This window comes from Diuraphis noxia, unplaced genomic scaffold (genome assembly GCF_037042655.1).
Source record: "Diuraphis noxia isolate RWA-SAM2 unplaced genomic scaffold, SU_Dnox_SAM2 contig0004, whole genome shotgun sequence".
Classification (NCBI taxonomy): Eukaryota; Metazoa; Arthropoda; class Insecta; order Hemiptera; family Aphididae; genus Diuraphis; species Diuraphis noxia.
In genome coordinates, this window is record NW_028301714.1 from 9,455,658 (window position 1) to 9,474,081 (window position 18,424).

The 18,424-nt window shown below is 27.9% G+C and overlaps 2 long non-coding RNA genes across 3 annotated transcripts in view; both read left to right on the top strand.

Annotated features, from left to right (window-relative positions):
- Positions 1-18,424, top strand: part of LOC149055678 (uncharacterized) — a 91,358-nt gene that overhangs the window by 62,984 nt on the left and 9,950 nt on the right. The gene's annotated exons all lie outside the window — the stretch shown is intronic.
- LOC149055680 (uncharacterized) lies at positions 12,357-14,526 on the top strand. Of its 2 annotated transcripts, XR_016191574.1 has the most exons (3): positions 12,357-12,469; positions 13,728-14,164; positions 14,388-14,526. It is a non-coding gene; the product is annotated as an uncharacterized LOC149055680 (long non-coding RNA). The 2 variants fall into 2 exon arrangements; XR_016191575.1 differs by lacking the exon at positions 12,357-12,469 and having other exon boundaries at positions 13,142-14,164.

Below are 18,424 nucleotides of genomic sequence, written 5' to 3' on the forward strand. Positions count from 1 at the left end.
ATAAAAAATAATAGGGTTGCACCCAAGAATAATAGGTATTATTATAATGGTTTGCTTTTGCTTAACAACAATATTAATACAGTAGCCAAACCGATAAATTAGATACCAATAATAATTAAATATAACTTTTGTGCAGAAGATTAGTAATTAGTTTTTATAGTTTATAGATTATGGGCGGAGTAAAAAAAAATTTATCGCGTTTAAAATCATGATTTATCGAAGCTCGCGGTGCCACTGACACCGTTCACATGAAAACGGTGTTTAAAATATTCTATACGATTTGAACACACACGTTCAATATTACATCATTCGAGTCACCAATATGTATTTTTATCATACACGGCCAAAATGAACATCGATAAACTTCTGTTTGAACACATCGAATTCCCTTTTGACGGGCGTCCGCGCAACGACCCTCTCTCGCCGAGGGATTACGGCAAGCCACCCCACATTTCGTAATAATAATAATAATAATAATAACAACAATACGGGTGTGTTGAAAATAAATAAACACCACGTGCGTCTGCCGTTTATTCGGACGATCCCGCGTGAGCAGATCATTATCGAACCGATGAGAAATATTATTTTAAACGAGCTTACGACTAGAAAAAAAAAACTTAGTTCGAACGAGTACTGTATATTATATTACATACATCTAGACAGCCTATATATATACAGTAGGACCAGCCAAACGGTCGATAGCGGTCGACTGATCGATTTTAGACGATTTCAAAATCAATGGCCCTCTGTAAGAACTTATTAGTTACGTATGCATTTACTGCATTGCTAATAATATAATTGTTTAGCTTATTAACTATTTTAAACGATAGATACCTAGCAAGTAGTTAGTACCTACATAAATCAATACATTATATCTCAAAGCATTGGGTAGTTATAATTATATAAATATTTAAATAAAAATTTAAAAATTATTGAATCATATAAAATGTAAATTTAATATCTGATTATAACATTTGTTATAAATAGATTAAGCGGCTTCAAAAGTTGCTAAAATATTTTATGATAAAAACGCTACTATATATTTCTAATAAGTAATAAACTTAAGATATTACTTAAGTATTAAACGATAATATTAATTATTTCCTTATGACTATACTGTGGTTAATAAAGCTCCATTTTTTTTTCGCCGATTTGATATAATTAAGATTATCATATTTATTTTAATGTATTCAAAGTTAACGAAGAGCTTTATCTGGGGAACAAAACGAATTTAAGCTAAAACATTTTACGATTATTTTTAAATATTAAATTTTGATAGTTCTTTATAACATACATATTATATTAATAATGTTTTGTTCAAATTTAACAGAGTTCATAATATTTTTCGTGTTGAAAATATGTTTGATAGTCTGGTCTCCGATACTTCTGTCTGTTAATGTTCACTAACAATGAAATCGGAGAATAAAAAATGAAAAATATAACAATACTTTTAATAAGATCACGTTAAGAATTAAATATGTAGATTGTAAGTATTATTATATATAATATATAATTGCTATAGACAAGGTGCGTGACCAGAACAATATTTATTAGTCGTTAAGTATAAGTTATCGACCAATATTATTTTCATTTTAGTACGTATATTTTCAAAATACATATAATAATTAAAAAATGTAAAATTAAATACATACTATATTTTTATTAATTATATACCTTTGTAATAATTTCACCCATAAATTTACATCAAAATTAATAAGGTATATGCCGATCTTATAACGTTTGTAAGTATAAAATTAGTCCCTATTAACCTTCAGTGAACTTATATTAACAGTGTTCTGGTTTATTCAATCGATAAGGATATAGAGGAACACATGAAAAAAAACCATATAAACTTAAATTAAAATAACGTATTAATATCATGCATAATCTATCCAAAATATTTTTCAAAAAAAAACTTTATTAGACAAACTACATTTTTTTTCAACGCCTACCTATTTAATTTAATATACATAAGTACTCCCTAATTGGAAAATTAACTAAGTATTATGATTAATATTTTGTTTAAATCATTGTATAACACTGTAATGACGAAACACGACTGTTTGATTTCAATAAAATGTTACATTTAAAAATTAAAATTAAAACGCAATAATTTATATGACAGCTATATTACACATAAATGGCTAAATTTATCGATTTTATATCTCCTCTTAGTATAAAAGTCTTTATTATGACATATATCTATTAATTGTAGTTTATGGTTATGATGGTTTATATAAAACATATTCATACTCGTCATGTGTCATGATATTAATATTTTATTATTATTATTATTCTACCTGTTGGTATAGTTACTTGATTATTGTCGTTTGTTTAATATACCTACAGCTAATAATATTTGTTTCACCCTAAAGCTCGATGTAACGGCATCACACACGGTCACGGTTTAGTAACTATATAGGAGGTATCTACGTCATTATTACGCGTCGTAATCGTGACCGATGCTGAACAGCTGCCGTTATGGTCCCGACTTTTGTGTGTGTACGTGGATTTTGGCCTGTGGTTACACGTCATATATTATTGTTATTTGTTATCATTATTATAGTTTTATTATACAACCGATAAAAAACTTATTCGAATTTATTTCAGTAACAATATTGTAATGATTAATTAAATGTACAGTTTCTCTTGCCATCATTGCCTCCGGATATTATATTTCGAATTAGGACATATACACGTAATATTATAATGTTATAGAGTGGTAGTTTTGGCATATTTACTTGACTAAAGATTGTCCCGAACGTGTCCAAAATAGGTTATTTTTTTTACGTAGCTCATATTATCAATATAGTGCACAAATGCACGATTATTTCAGTTTTATATTAGAAATACCACTGCTATAACATTTCGTCGATAAGATGCTGACGAGCACTTTCTCACTAACTTCTAGAAGGCACCATGCTCTCGCGCCTTTTCTTCTCCAGAAATCATTTTCTCTTCTAAGAACCAACCCATTATAAATCTTATGCATATAATCACCCCTCTTACATAGAATGCTTCGAAATTTAATAATTTTAATCCTGATTTGAATATGTAAATACATTTGGTGGTTTTAGGTTTTATGTAGAATATAGTGTAGTACGTATTATATAATATTATATAATATATATTATATAATACGTATCTATATATTACTATTTATTTTGTATTTAAAATGAATTGTCATTGCTTTTTGTTCTATATCTTCTATGTTACAGTGTATTTTTTTTAGAGGAACCCGCGGCAACATAGGCCATTGGGTGTGGGGTGGTAAGGTAGGGATTATTTTTGTATATATGTTTGTAGGTTTTTAAGCGAGTAGGGTTGTAACACGTGTTTGTGTATGTGTGGCAAGGATATGTTGCTAAAAATCCCGGGTGGTCACCCATCCTGGAGCTTGCCACTGCGGCCGGTACGTACGCTCAATGCGTTTCCGCAGATGGAGCGTACGACCGCGCTTCACCAAGCCACTTACAGTGTATTATAAATAACTATTATGGGTACTTGTAAACTTAAACATAAACAGTAAGTCTAAGATTGTTGATTGGCGTATAAAAATAAATAACAATTAATATAATAAGTAGGTATATGCATGATTCAATGTTCTGCCACTCAAAGATCTACTGGATATTAAAAGAAAACAAAACTGTAAGTCAAATAAATGTTCTCTTATATTTCTAAACAGTTTTAAAAACTTAATTTTTAAAAATTGATTTTCATGTTTTAAAAGAAAAATGTAATGTAGCCAATATATCAGATCGTTATAAAAATGTAAAACGTAAATAATAATATAACATATAAGTGACAGAAAAAATACGTTTTGCCAAAAAAGTTTAATAAGTTTTCCGCAACACCACTGCAGATTGAAAATTGAATACAAATTTTACTTAGTAGAAGTTTCTTTACCAAACTACCTACTAGTTTCCGGGAAATTTCGGAAAAAGCAAAACAGACTGTAAATAAATAATATAAGCAACAAAGTTTATGAGTGCATTCGTTTAACGGCACATATAAATTTAAATAGTTACATGTTATTATTATTTATTTTACTCGTGCGTGCATCACTCTCATAAAATTTTTTCTTTAAAAATATCATATTTTATAAACTTCATAATATATCATAATAATATATCCGTTCATTATGATATTATTAATATAATCCTAATAATTCTATATTATGTTTCTCCGATATAATGAGTTTTGATATTACTTATGAAATTACTAATAAACTTACGCGGTATTGGCGATATACAATTTTATTATTTTGTTAAAATAAACATTTTAGGTTGTTTTTAAATTTATATAATTACAAAAAAAAAAAAAATGTTTTTATTTTTGTTTTAAAGAATATGTAAATAGTTATACAGCATTCCCCTTTAAGTATTTAGACATTTATCATTGCTCCGGTTGAGTCCATTATTTTATCTTTTGGCATTATATTATGACTAAATTTATGAAGGTAACGAGAACTTGAAATCTCGAGCAGTCCTCTTTATTTAAATTTATACTGCTGTGTTCAAGTAAGAAAAAAAATAATTAAAACAAATGTTCAAAATAACAAAACATAAACGATTAGACTAGGAACGATTAATATCAAGTATTTAATATCGTTCGATTATTAAACTCCGATTTTGATTTTTGAAGTCCAAATACAATATTGCTATTGCATAAAATATTATGTAGAATAAAAAATATTAGATTAACTTGAAGAACTGAAAATGTAAGTGATATTAATAGTTATATAGTTTAATAGGCTATAGTGTAAATTAAAATATATTATATTACATAAGACATTAGGTATATTGATTAGTTTGTGAAGACCTAGACCTCCATAAACAAGTTTCTGGTATATAATAATGTAAAATAAAGTCTTATAATTAAAAAAAAAAAAAATAAGAAAAAGAATCGAAATGTATTTAACATATATAATTGATTAGGTACAAACCTAAATATTTTCTATCGTATTAGTTATAATGGCAATTATATCTTAGAGTAGTAGATTCTCGATTCTGAAATATTTTTTTTTTTTTTAATAAACAGTGTTTTTATTTAAAAACAAGGTGTTTAATTATATTTGCACAAAGAGGATTCGTAATCAATATTATAATAAGCCTCGTTTGATGATAAATCACATAAAAGTTTTTTTTTTTGAAAAAAAATCGTTTTTAATTTGAACATGCATACTATATGCACACTGCTGTACTTGTCTCTACCATAGTTTTTGGATGCCCATCATAAATTTAACGTTACCTCGTGTATGCATAACATTAAATTATACTTTGAAGTACACAAAAGTTACGGAGAATTATTATATATATAGTATAACATGTACATTTGTATAAACGAGCGACGCACCCCATGGGTTAATATGTTTAATGGATAAATTTGAAATTAGCGTGCGGAAGGATATTCGTAAACTTTTTACATTGTATAGAAATAAAAGTATAAGTAAGCGACCATTTGGGTGAAACGCTAGGCGTTGGTCGTACTATTATAAAGTGTTACTTGTATTGTATTGTGTATAACCTCGATAGCAAACGCTGAGCGTAACTTTAAAACCTCATATCATCACTATCATAATCGAAAAATCTTTGCAGAACATAATTTTCTTTTGATAAAGACACATAAATGTGTATGCTTATGATATAATATCATTGAACACGATGATCGACAACGACTGACGAATATTGTCTTATAATTTGAACAGATCTACCTATTTGTATTTTAAAAAATCTAAAAACTTCCTGGTTTCTAGTATACGCAAACTCATATCACAAAAAAAAAAAAGATAATATAAAATATCACGATTTGTTAAAGACCGACTACAAAGTTGGTATATCGATTTTAATGTTTATGCGCGCATGGAAATCGTTGATATTTGAAACATTTCATTGCAACAAAAAATGTCATAATTGTTTTTTCAAACAAATATTACGTTTGAGTTCAATTTTACATATTTTAATATGCAGTACATTGTACACAAATAATTGTATACATAATATATATATTATAAATACATTATAATTATTTACTGTGATTCTGGGTTTAATACCATTTGCCTACCAGTTACTACTTAATAATATTATAACTTCATATATGTCTATCGTGATTATGTTGAAAACTATAACTTTCTTCTAGTTACAAAAAAATCGTTTTAAAAATATTGCGTTTCAATTCAGAATCAAATGTGTCTTTTAAGTTCTTTTTTTACAGTTATAGTTTTACAAACATTATTTATTATATACGAGTATATATATATATATTAGGTATAACCATCATACATGTATTATATTATGATCCAAAATGGGTAGAAGATATTACATACGGTTTTCTCTCTCACGTTTTATGTACATAAAAAATAGTTTTTTGATAGTCGTTTGGTTTGAGAAAACAATATTATTACTAGTATTTTCGGACCAGTGCAGATCGATAGTCCTTGGATGGAAGGCTAGTTGACCGGATGCTATGAGGAAATTTCAGAATGAGTATTCAGCAATCAATCATGATCGAACTGCTGTATTCACCCCACGTTTTTGAGGTTTTGGCTTATGCGAGATATTGGTTTACGACCTACGACGAGTCATTTGCCAAAATAAAATAGTACTTAAGCTAAAAAAAAAAAATTAAAATACAATACAAAACATCCAAATTACAAACATTATTTATTACACTACATTATGCAGACTGATAACTCTACACTACATACATGTTATAATTTATAAAGTTACAAGTAACACTAAGATGTTAGCTTTCACCAGCTTATATAAACGCCAAAATATTTTAATCAATACACATAATTGTATATAGGTCGGTTCACCAAATCCTACATTATCCTAGTATTTGGAGCTTAATGTTTATTCAATCGTTTATAACAATTAACATTACATTTATTTAATAAATAACACTAATTTATTATTTTTTATGATCGTTGATAATATATTTAATTATATAATATTTTAATATATTCTAATGCTATTTTATTAATTTATATTCACAAATAATAAAATCATCAACATTAGTTTGATAATATATTATTATTAAAGTATAAATAATGCACAAGCCTAACTTAATTAACTTTAAAAGTTAAAACTAGATATTTCTATATAATGGAACATATAGTGTTCTTGCGGGAAATGCTGAAATAAATAATTACGTTGGGATTAACGAAATAATTAAACTTTGGCAAATGGATTAAACAATAATCGGACGTAAATGGAGTGTTAGCTTATTCAACGAGTTCGATAAACGGACAGGTCCGACTAAATTGGACTGTAAAAAAAAAAATTTTAATACCACTTACTTTCGTAATTCATTGACTATAAATATTTATTATCAATAATAGCTAGTCATATATCTCAGTACAATGGCTGCAGTTTGATATAATGACGGTCGATTACATTGTTTGAATAGAATTGAAAAACATTTTAAAAGGTTAACCGTATTATATGCGTTTCTCACAGTGTTCTGTTTTATTATAATTAGTTGCTCTTATAAAATTTGTTAATATAATATTTTTCTGTTGGTGAGTTTTAATGGTTGCGTGTGGTTAATATACTGACCACTAAAACGATATGAACCGGAAACGTATGATAACCGGAAAAAGAATATTAATATTGAATAATAATATATGTTTGAAACGTGCTAATGTAACTACTAACTAGACAAAATCAATCGGTAACGGCACCTATATAAACTGTGTAACATATTTTCTATTATAGGTACTAGGTAAGTAGGTAGGTATACACTATAGGCAAACGTGGACTTAAATAGTTAAACAATTAAAGCTATTAGTTAAACAGTTAATTTTTTTTAAATTTTAACTTGACCAGTTTTAAGTGCATAGTTATTTCCTAAGCAACTTATAACACTTATAATCAGTTATATAATAATAAATTATCCTTTGTAATAAATTAGCTTTTTCCAGTTAATTTAACAAATAATACATAAATTAAAATCTAGTTTATAATATCTATAATTGTTTTTTATAACAAATAAACTATTATTTTTTGTTTACTACATTGTATACAATTATTTACAAATGACGACATCAAAACCCAAATTAAAAACAATACACTAATAAAATGGCAAACGCACTGGTCAAAACAACGGACCAAACTCAATGAAATAAAAAACACAATCCTAAGTTGGAAAAATCAATATCTCAGTAGAAGAGAAAAAATTATTATAAATCGTCTCCGAATAGGCCACACAAGGATGACACATAAACACCTCATGGCCAAAGAAGAACCCCCTCAATGTGCAGCCTGCGGGGTTACACTGACTGTGAAACATATAATAACAGAGTGTTATCAATATTTAGAAGTTATGGAGAAATACAACATTCCACCCAACTTGTATGGAGCTCTGGGACCGAGCAACGAGACCACATCGAACATGATAGCCTTTCTCAAAGGATCGGATTTATACAACAAAATTTAAACGTATTGATAAAAAAAAAAAATAAAAAAATGTAACATTAACTTAAATAGTAATCATATGTAGTTAGCATCATATAAATATTGTAATACCCTTAACATTGTATCTTAACAAAAACTAATAACCTTTGTTGTTGATGTTTTTTTAGTTCAATAAAAAAAAAAAAAAAAAAATTATTTACAAATATATAATATTTATACAGATCAATAAATAAATATTTCTTAGTTAAATAATCTAATTCACACCAATAACGTGAAATAGCCCTTACCACTAGAACTTGAGTGCAATTAAAATGCATACTAAGATGCTTTATTACAAAATATTATTAGTTATTATTTAAAAAAAATTTAAAACTGCACACTTGCACAGCAATTCTGTGACTTGTCGGTATTAAAAAAAAAAAAATTGTTAAATTACTTTTAATTAATTATTTATGTAAGTTAAATTAATATTTTTCAATATTGAAATTTAACGTTTTAAATCAAATATATCGTAATTGCTCATTAACTAATAACTAATTAACTTAATATTTTTCAGTAATTTGACAACCTTTGACTACATAGGTCATACCCCATGGATCGGATAGATAAAATTATTTGACAACAATTGACATTGCACTTTTCTTTAGATTTGCTTTATAATGGTCGTGAGCGTTTTATATTAAATAAAAATCGATCAAATTGTCTCACCATTTTGTGTGCTATGAGAGAGAGAGCGTGGATACTTGTGACATTTAAACATTTTAGTTGACCTGAGAATAATGAGTTTCTACGATATATTCTCGTATATATCGGTTTTTAAATTATTCAGGAAACGCATTTAAATTTGAAAAATTCTTAATTTTTTACATAATGTATCGCTACTTCTTTGATTTATGGTAAAATAAAATAATTAAATTAAAACAAGTAATAAATTATTATTATGTTTTGATGCAAGAAATCAATAATTATTTACAAGCCAATTTTCAACAATTGTTTATTTTTTTAGTTTATAGAATAATTTATTAAAAACATATAGAATACTTTTAAAGTGAGATGAAACTTTAAAGGTTCAAAAGTTTTTAAATTGAATGATTTGATATAAAACCTTTTTAAAGTTAACAAATAACACTGCATTTTTCAACTGTATTCATAGTTTATATAAAAAAAAAATAATAATAATCAGGTATTTACGTTAGAATACCATTTAATATACAAATGAAGAATTTATCATCATCACTATTCACTATACAATATAACAATAATATTTTCATATTATTATCGTTTAGGTTTTCATAAGTTGGCTTAAGTATCATAACAATATTATATTCATTGAAATATAGAAGCTTAAATTATTGTCATTATGCGTATAACAGAAAGTAACACGTAGAACCATACTAACCATCATACGCTTTCATATTTGTAGCGGGGTTACGACAGTAACAGTAAAAGTCATGGAAAATCGGAAAACAGACCCTTTTCATTCTCAAGTCACACGAATACACGATTGTATACTTTTATTGTAAGGGGGGGAGGTAAACTTGCGAGTGGAAAACACAATAAAAAAACACCAACATCGCGCGATTGTAGAACGTGACGTCATCGTTAATGTGTATCGATCAATCGATTGTCGCAGTAGTTATCGCGCGGAGGTCAAATGCAATACTTGTCGATAGTCCGGTACCAGGACCGCATATTGCTTTATGCACGGTGACGGCTAAGCCGGATAATGATTCGAATGAGAAGCCGAAAATCCGATGAAAAAATAACAATGAATGAGAATGGCGGAGATTTTCGTACACTGACGTCGTCGTCGGCGTGATATATTTTTATAATTATAATGATAATAGCGATGTAAATTTGTCCAGAGTCGAGTATTATCAATTTATCATGTTTAATATCGTTTTGTAATATGAATTTACTTAATAATATGGTAGACATATAGAATTCGTATTAATGTATTATGACGGAAAACGTTGCGAACGATATGTTTTTCATCTTTTCATATCACATTTATACTTATAGAAAAATATTTTAAATTTGACTTTTGTTGGCAATATTCTTCGTATATGCATTCGATAATATGCCACGTGAAAACAATCGAAAAATGGTATTGAATTAATTTCGATGCGGTTTTGACGCGACGAACAATCAATCGGCACCAGGGCACCATGATACGACTACCACGCGCTACTCCGTAATATCAACTTGCTGACTTACTGAATAATAAATAACAATTCATTGTAATTGAGTAAAATATAATCTGATGATATTCTCTGTCTGCTCACCCGACAAACGAGCTCACCCGGATTACCCATCACCGGCCATAATCGCGTGTGAAGGCCTCTCTTTATACGAGTTTCTATCCACGAAGGCACGAACTATATTAAAATATTATCTACAGCAGACTATATGTACGTGTAAAAATGTAGTTACAGGTAGGTAATACTAGCTGCTGAGTTAGTAAGAGTTGAAGGTATATTATTATACCTAAATTATAATATTTTCTACGATTTTTGGATACTTTTTTTTGTTGAACTATTCATATTAGGTATGTTGAATTTTGACATTCAATGGTAAGTGATATTTTTGATTTCCTGCTTTATTGATATCATGTGAAATACGAATGGTGTTTTTTAAAACACTTATGAGTGGTAAAAAATTTGGACAAACGTATTAAATTCTTTGATCTGGTTGATGTAGGTACGTGATATTTTTAACTGAAGATAGTGATGAAACAGGTGACAGTTGACGAGGAAATTATTTTAAGTATTCACTATCGTCAGTATAGAATAATGTTTTTATCATAATTGTCGTATCTAATAAACATTAAATGCATAAAAGATTTTTTTTTTAAACAACTGTATATTTTCGAATGAGTTGCATTATATCTATATTGACGTTTACGAGTTTTTCTGTTTTTCCGTTTTTTATAAAACAGAAAACCTAATAAGTCATAACATAATAATTTAAAGTAAGTATAAATTTACACGAAACATTGTTTGATGGTATTTTTTTATTGTTTATTGTGAACTTTTGATATATAATTTTACAGTAGTCATTGATTGATCCCTTATCCTATTTAATTACTTTGGTTTGTAAATTGTTTCAGTGAAATTTCTGGAAAATTAACTCGAACAAAGGATTGAAACTTATATAGGGTTATATAAAGCTTAAACATGTAGAATAAGTGTGTTTTGAAATCCCAAAATTTAACTTCCTGACACAATACCGGATCTCCGTAGCAGAGTAAAATACCAAGGAAAAGGGTCCATTGTGTGCAGCTTTTTCACATATTTGGTTTCCCTCCACCCTCGCCCTATCGCAAGCTTTACTTATTTACTTATTTATTCTACGCTTTTTACTCCAAGGTGAAAATGTAAAACACAATATAATTAATTTATCAAGCTTAAATAATAATTATGATTATAATAATTTTATTATTAGGTTTATAAAATAAGAGAAATATTTTAATAAATAAATTTAATTTGTCAAATAATGAGGAACAATGTCTGATACCTAACAATAATATTTTATTGATCGTTAAAGCAACTTATGTTAATAGGGAATGGTATTAACTACAATTATAAATATATTGTGTTATGTGTACGTACAATAATATTATTGTTTGTACTGAAAAAGTTATTGGTTAATTTTTATTTTATTTTAAATACATCAATGTCATAAACGCTAATCGCATGAATAAAACATAATTTAATACCACTTTTAAAATGTGAGAGTAAAATTAACGTGCATTAATTGAATTTAAATATTTTTTTTATTATTCATGCCATGCAACAATAATGACAATGCGATATGTGTACATTACATTCACTTTATTAATTATAATACACCAATTATTCATACTATGGCCATTTATCAATAATAATTATCAAATCGTTCAAATTAAACATAAAAACAAAACACATTTTATCATTAATTGCAATAGAATTATTTCTTATAAGTCTGTATATTATATAAGTAAGAAGAAGAATGTTTTATTTTCAAAGTTTTACAGGACTCAGTTAGTGTAAAATCATGGACTCGATAAGTAGGTAAGTAAGTATAATAATTTATTTTGAACTCAACTAATATTGTTTAAAAGTAATTAAAAGTTGAAACAACCAGGAACTTAATTGGTTCTATATCAGGTTTTATTGGTTTAATATGAAAATTTAGGTTAGAAGAATATGACCCAACAACTTCATAATAATTTTTATCGGCATCGTGTATACAGTATACACAAATTAAATTGACATACCTATAATGAAAAATATTATTTTGTCTTTACTTTTCAATGTGTCTCCTTTTTCTGAAAATATTATCTATTACTCGTGTTTTATGGATGTGATAAAATTCCGACAATTATTAGTCGTATTGCCAAATGAAACTTACTTAATTCACTGTTTGTGGTCGTGTATCTATTTGCTATATGTAAATATTATCAATATATATTATATTTCTCCACAAAATAATTTAAATAACACGAATAATTTTTAATAAAATATAATACTATTGTAGAATGGTTATCATTTTTTTTACACATTTTGTGAATATTATATATATATATATATATATATATATATATATATATTAAATATAAAATTATATTATGTTTTATATTTTATGCTATATACAAAGATGTTTAATAAGGATAAAAATATGAACTACATACCTTAAAATTATTTAATATTTGTGAATTATAAATTATGATACTAAATACGAATCTCTAACTTTACGATCTTCAAGAGCTAAATACTATTATAATACTTACAATAGGCCGAATCTGAGAGGAGGCTTAGCCACTCCAATATTATACTTATCCTCTCAAAAAAATTTTATTTAAATTTATATTGAAGTATTCGGTAAATTTTGATTCAAAAAATTATTTTCTAAAGCTTTAACAACAATTCATTATTCCAGTGTTTTCCACAGTTGATAGTTGATACGTCTTATCGGATCCACTTACAGACCATCCGATTAATATTCATACTAACCAATACTAAACAAATAGGCAGAAAAATATGATGGTTCAAAACTCTTTTTGTAATGTAAATAATATATAATTGGAATTAAAAGTTCATTGGTTGTATTAAAAATTAAAATACTACGTTACCGTAAACTTGTTTGATTCCTTTGCACATTTTTGTTTTAAATTTAAAATTGAATTATTATTATTGTTAATTAATTTACTATAATATTATATTCATTTCCGAGACAAAAGTTTTTTTTAAATCTTATTTCTATGAGCAGATATAATATTGTGTTAGAGTTATTACATATACCTACCTATCAATCGTTAATTTGTTACAGTAAAATATTATTTCAACGAGCTTAAAAATGGATCCAACCACGAAATTTTATTGATCAGTCGCCGCGGTGATTTCAAGTGATACAGTTCAATGCCAAATCTCGCGGTGCAGACGGGCTTTTGCGGATGATGCATCCAAAATGGGGTTTCCATCTTCCACTTCGACACAGGACCACGACATTGATCGATTCACCGTCTGACTGAGAATAGGTGCTAACGGTTTCGGTCTAGCCATCAAAATATATAGCCAGAACGAAATGCCAGTCCAAAATTCCGTTGGTTAACATCCGGCAATAATGACACCCGTTGCCATCACCGAAGTAAGATCGAGACGCCACCCGTCTCATCACCGCTGCATGTCCAGATCTGTCGTTTTAGTTCGATACGGAAGGTCGCAGTGCAGTTTACATCCGGCCGATATCGAGTACGCGTACTCGACGTGAGTTTCGATAGAAACATCTGAACTAAACCTCACGTGCAGACAGTGATGCACGCGAGTTAGCTACAGGAGCCCGTAATCCATCGGTGCAATATGACGGACAGTCCCCTCCCCCCCAGATAACCGCCAATCACCATGGTTAAACCCAATATTAGTGCCATTTAATTTGGGAACGGACGAAGCAATACGTCTGACGTTTATCATTTTGTTGTGCTTGTTATAGGTATCAATCAAAAAATAGACTCTGCTCAATCAAATACCAATTCGGGACGAATGCAGTCATTTGAACGATTGTTGAAAAAATAGTTATACCTAAATTACCTATATTAAGATCGTTATACACTACAATTCTTACTATCATGATGTAAATAAATTAAAATTTTGGAATATTACCTTTGGTTTTTATTTGATATTATTATAGGTTGGCGGTGAAACCCCCTAAACTTCCACAGGCTAGTGGGGAATCAATTTACGCGGATTGTGAAAATCGTGAGTCGTGACTGTATATTATAATATGAGTTGTGCAGGTAAAATTTTAAAGGTTAATATTATTTTTTTTTTTTAAATTAGTATGAAGATCTCATTTGTCATTCAATATCTTATCTACATTCAAAGAAAATAAAACCAAAATAATCGAAAATGTCAAATTTAATGCCTATAAATAGGCAGCTCAAAAAGTTTGTAAACATTTTTATTATTTTTATCTTATGCATGCATAAAAAACTGACATAAACATTTGGTGAAAACTCCAAGTATTTATAGTTTTGGTTTATTTGAATACACGCTACCTATACTGACATACAGCTGATAGTGTATACTTCGATACCTATGATATTATTACAATATATATTATGTTCGTCGTCCGGACAAGCTTTGAAAATAATACAATTTAATAATATGCGTTCTATGTATATAGGTTATTGAGACTAACGGGTTCTATACAACAACCGTACGCATCATCACACGCAACAAAAGAATCACCAACACTTTCGCACGTAACCACTGCTGATGAACCATCATTCGTCGCCCGCTATGTTTAAGAACAATCTAATACAATATTGATTGTACCTGCATATAAATGCGGATAACGTAAAAATAATAAGCGCTTATCTTTGACCGAATTCTTGAAAAGCGAGACGATCGTTGAAAACTTCACGGACGATTCGCATTCCATACACGTAGTAGTTTACGGCCGTGGGGAAAAAATACCTTATAATTTGCAACACACGCGCAGATATTATTGGAGAGAAACGAAAATAAAAAAACAGTTGACCGGAATCTTAGAAAATCGAAAAATATAATATATTTATCTAGACCGAAACCATCGCATATAGATCAGCTGATTGGGCATTCTGTTTTTTACACGATGATAGACTTTGGTACTTGCTGCAGATAATACCGCGATCGAGTAGATATAAGCTAAGAGTAAAACTGACCAATTAAGCACGACTGCAGCAGTCAACGGAACTTATAGTACTATGTTAATTTTATTGTTGTCTGTGTGTCTACTTGATTTAATTTTTTTTTTTACGCCAGAGCAAGTTATGAAAACGTGTCAACGCATCATCATAATTAGTCGCCTTATATACGAAAACCAAAAAGCTATAAAATCGGCCACTATGTAAATTGTACGCAATACTTGTTAATAATAGTTAATATTAAATTGCTTTTATTTCAAATGATTATTTGAATTATAAGAGATTAATAAACATAAAATGTATTGTTTTGAATAGGTAGTATAACTCTATAATAAATAAAGACATATGTAAAACGTAAATAGTTAACAGTCTAATATACCTAATATAAGTAATAGTTTGAGGTCGTTGAACTTAAATGTATTTAAAACATAAATAGGCAAATAAATCATTTGAGTTTAAATTATGCATTAAAAATATATATAGGTACTTAATCGACAATCGTTAATTATACATTTTTAACTATAATGCGTGTCAAGTGTACCTATACTACTTACTTATAATATTATGTTTGACTAATTCATTGATTTAGTATTGAAAAACTTGGAATATATAGTTACTTTGATACTTGTCATACATAAATTTATTATTTTTTACTAAGAGTTAAACCCCTGAAGTTTAACTATAGGTTTATAAATCACAAAGCAAATCAAATAAGTGAGTACTTAAATACTCTAAAACTATCTAAGTTAGAGCAGACATTATTGAAATCTAAGAAATTAAGACGGTTAAATGATTAGAATACGAACATTATATTTTAATCACACCATTTAAAAATAATAGAATTGCATTTATAAAATGTTTAAACAATTAAAATTCGTTTATTTAAATATAATCTTTGGGGCCAATAATAATTTGCATAAATCATTGTATGTTTACATTTATCATAGGTTAGTTTTATTGAAATAAACTTTAGGTACTGTATTTTAGTTCCTTTGTGTAATTATCAACACAGTAATATATTTTATTAACCACAGTTAAGTTTTAATTATTCAAGTTATATATAGAATATTTGGTCGTCATTCAATTATAAAAAGCTGAGTCTGCAGATAAGATAGGTACCAAAATATTGCTGTTTTAATTTTTATACATTATTAAGGTAATGCAAAGGAGGATGAGAACGACGTCGTCAGGCCGCAGAAAGACCTCCGGATTCATCGAACTAATGATTGGGTAGTTAAGATTCTTAAAAATGTAGCCGAAGGCAAACTCTCGGGTATTATTGTACGTAACTACCTATTGTTATATAGCTATCGGGAGGTTGGCCCGTCGCTACGTAAATGTGTAATTGGTTATTATTTAATTAATTATTATCAATAAACGATGGGGGCCGAAGGAGAAGTACTGGCATCATGGTTCCTCCTCCGGTTCTCGATACTAACGAAAAAAAAAACATTATTAAGCTAATATCAATCAAAACTAAGAAATAATAAATAAATAGGGAATGTCACCAATTGGAAGTTTTTTTTTTTTTGTTAAGTTGTTCGGTATTATGTTATTTCACTTATACTCTCATATAAAAATTTCAAAGACAGTTCATGTACCCATTTACAATCAAAACACTTCATTTATTTCTGAACTACTTAAAATACTAATACCGTATCATATCTATTTAATATATTGGTATTAGTTTTATTTTGTTTGTTTTTTGAATTTGATATAATTTTATGTTAAATTATATATATTTTTATAAGATAGTAAAGGGCCTAGAAGACACTTCTCGACAACCCTAAGAACGTTTAAAACGAAAAAGGTGCAGAGATATACTTAGCTTATAAGACATCAATATACATTATACAGGGTGATTTTTTTATCGAAGAACACTCATACTCATACACTCATACTTTTTTAAATAATGAGTGTTCTTCGATAAAAAAATCACCCTGTATATAGTTATATACACTATATTATAAATTCATTCTAAAAGCCGTAAAAGTAGACTCGACTACAAGTTTTCCTTCAAGTCATTCACAGAATGTATTATAATATTCTTTCATCAGATACACTAGCTATTATTGTATGTAATGTATAGATTGTAAATAATCAATAAACTCTACTCCGTAAAAAAAAAAGATGATAAAGTGTAGAATTAGTAATCAATATCACCCCATATATTATTATTACTTCTAATAAATAACAATGTTGAATACTTATCTGTTGTACATTGTGTACATATAAATATTAGTTTAGTCGCATTTATTATAAATGTGTGTAATAATAATATACAACTTGTTTACAACTCGTATTATATATGCTGTACAATTTATATGGTTATATATATTGTCAATGTTTGTTATAGCTTCAAAATAGAAATATGAGATAATAACTCCGTTTCGTTAGTAGGATAGTTATATGTATTTATAGCTTATACCTAGGATATTATTATACATTGCTACTAGTTGAAAGTTGAACCCGTGTACTTCATAGCCCGTTAAAAATCCTACCCCTTATATTATGTCTCAAACTAGTCAAACTGTGTGTTGAATTGGTTACCTATGGTTATGCTAGCAGTATATTTTTATATATATATATATATATATATATAGATAAATAACAGTTAAATATACTATATTTGTATATATATATATAAGATATTTTCTTAGGAGTTTTCAGCATTATAAATTAAACTTACTGACCAAATTTCTGACTCATAACTTCAGTGGTTCCAGCTAGGCGGTTTTTTCATATTCACCCCTTTTAACCCTTTTATCCCTTTTAACCACTGTAACACTCACAAATAATGTGACTTTCTGTTAATAAAATAATTTTAAAAATCGGTTGAGTA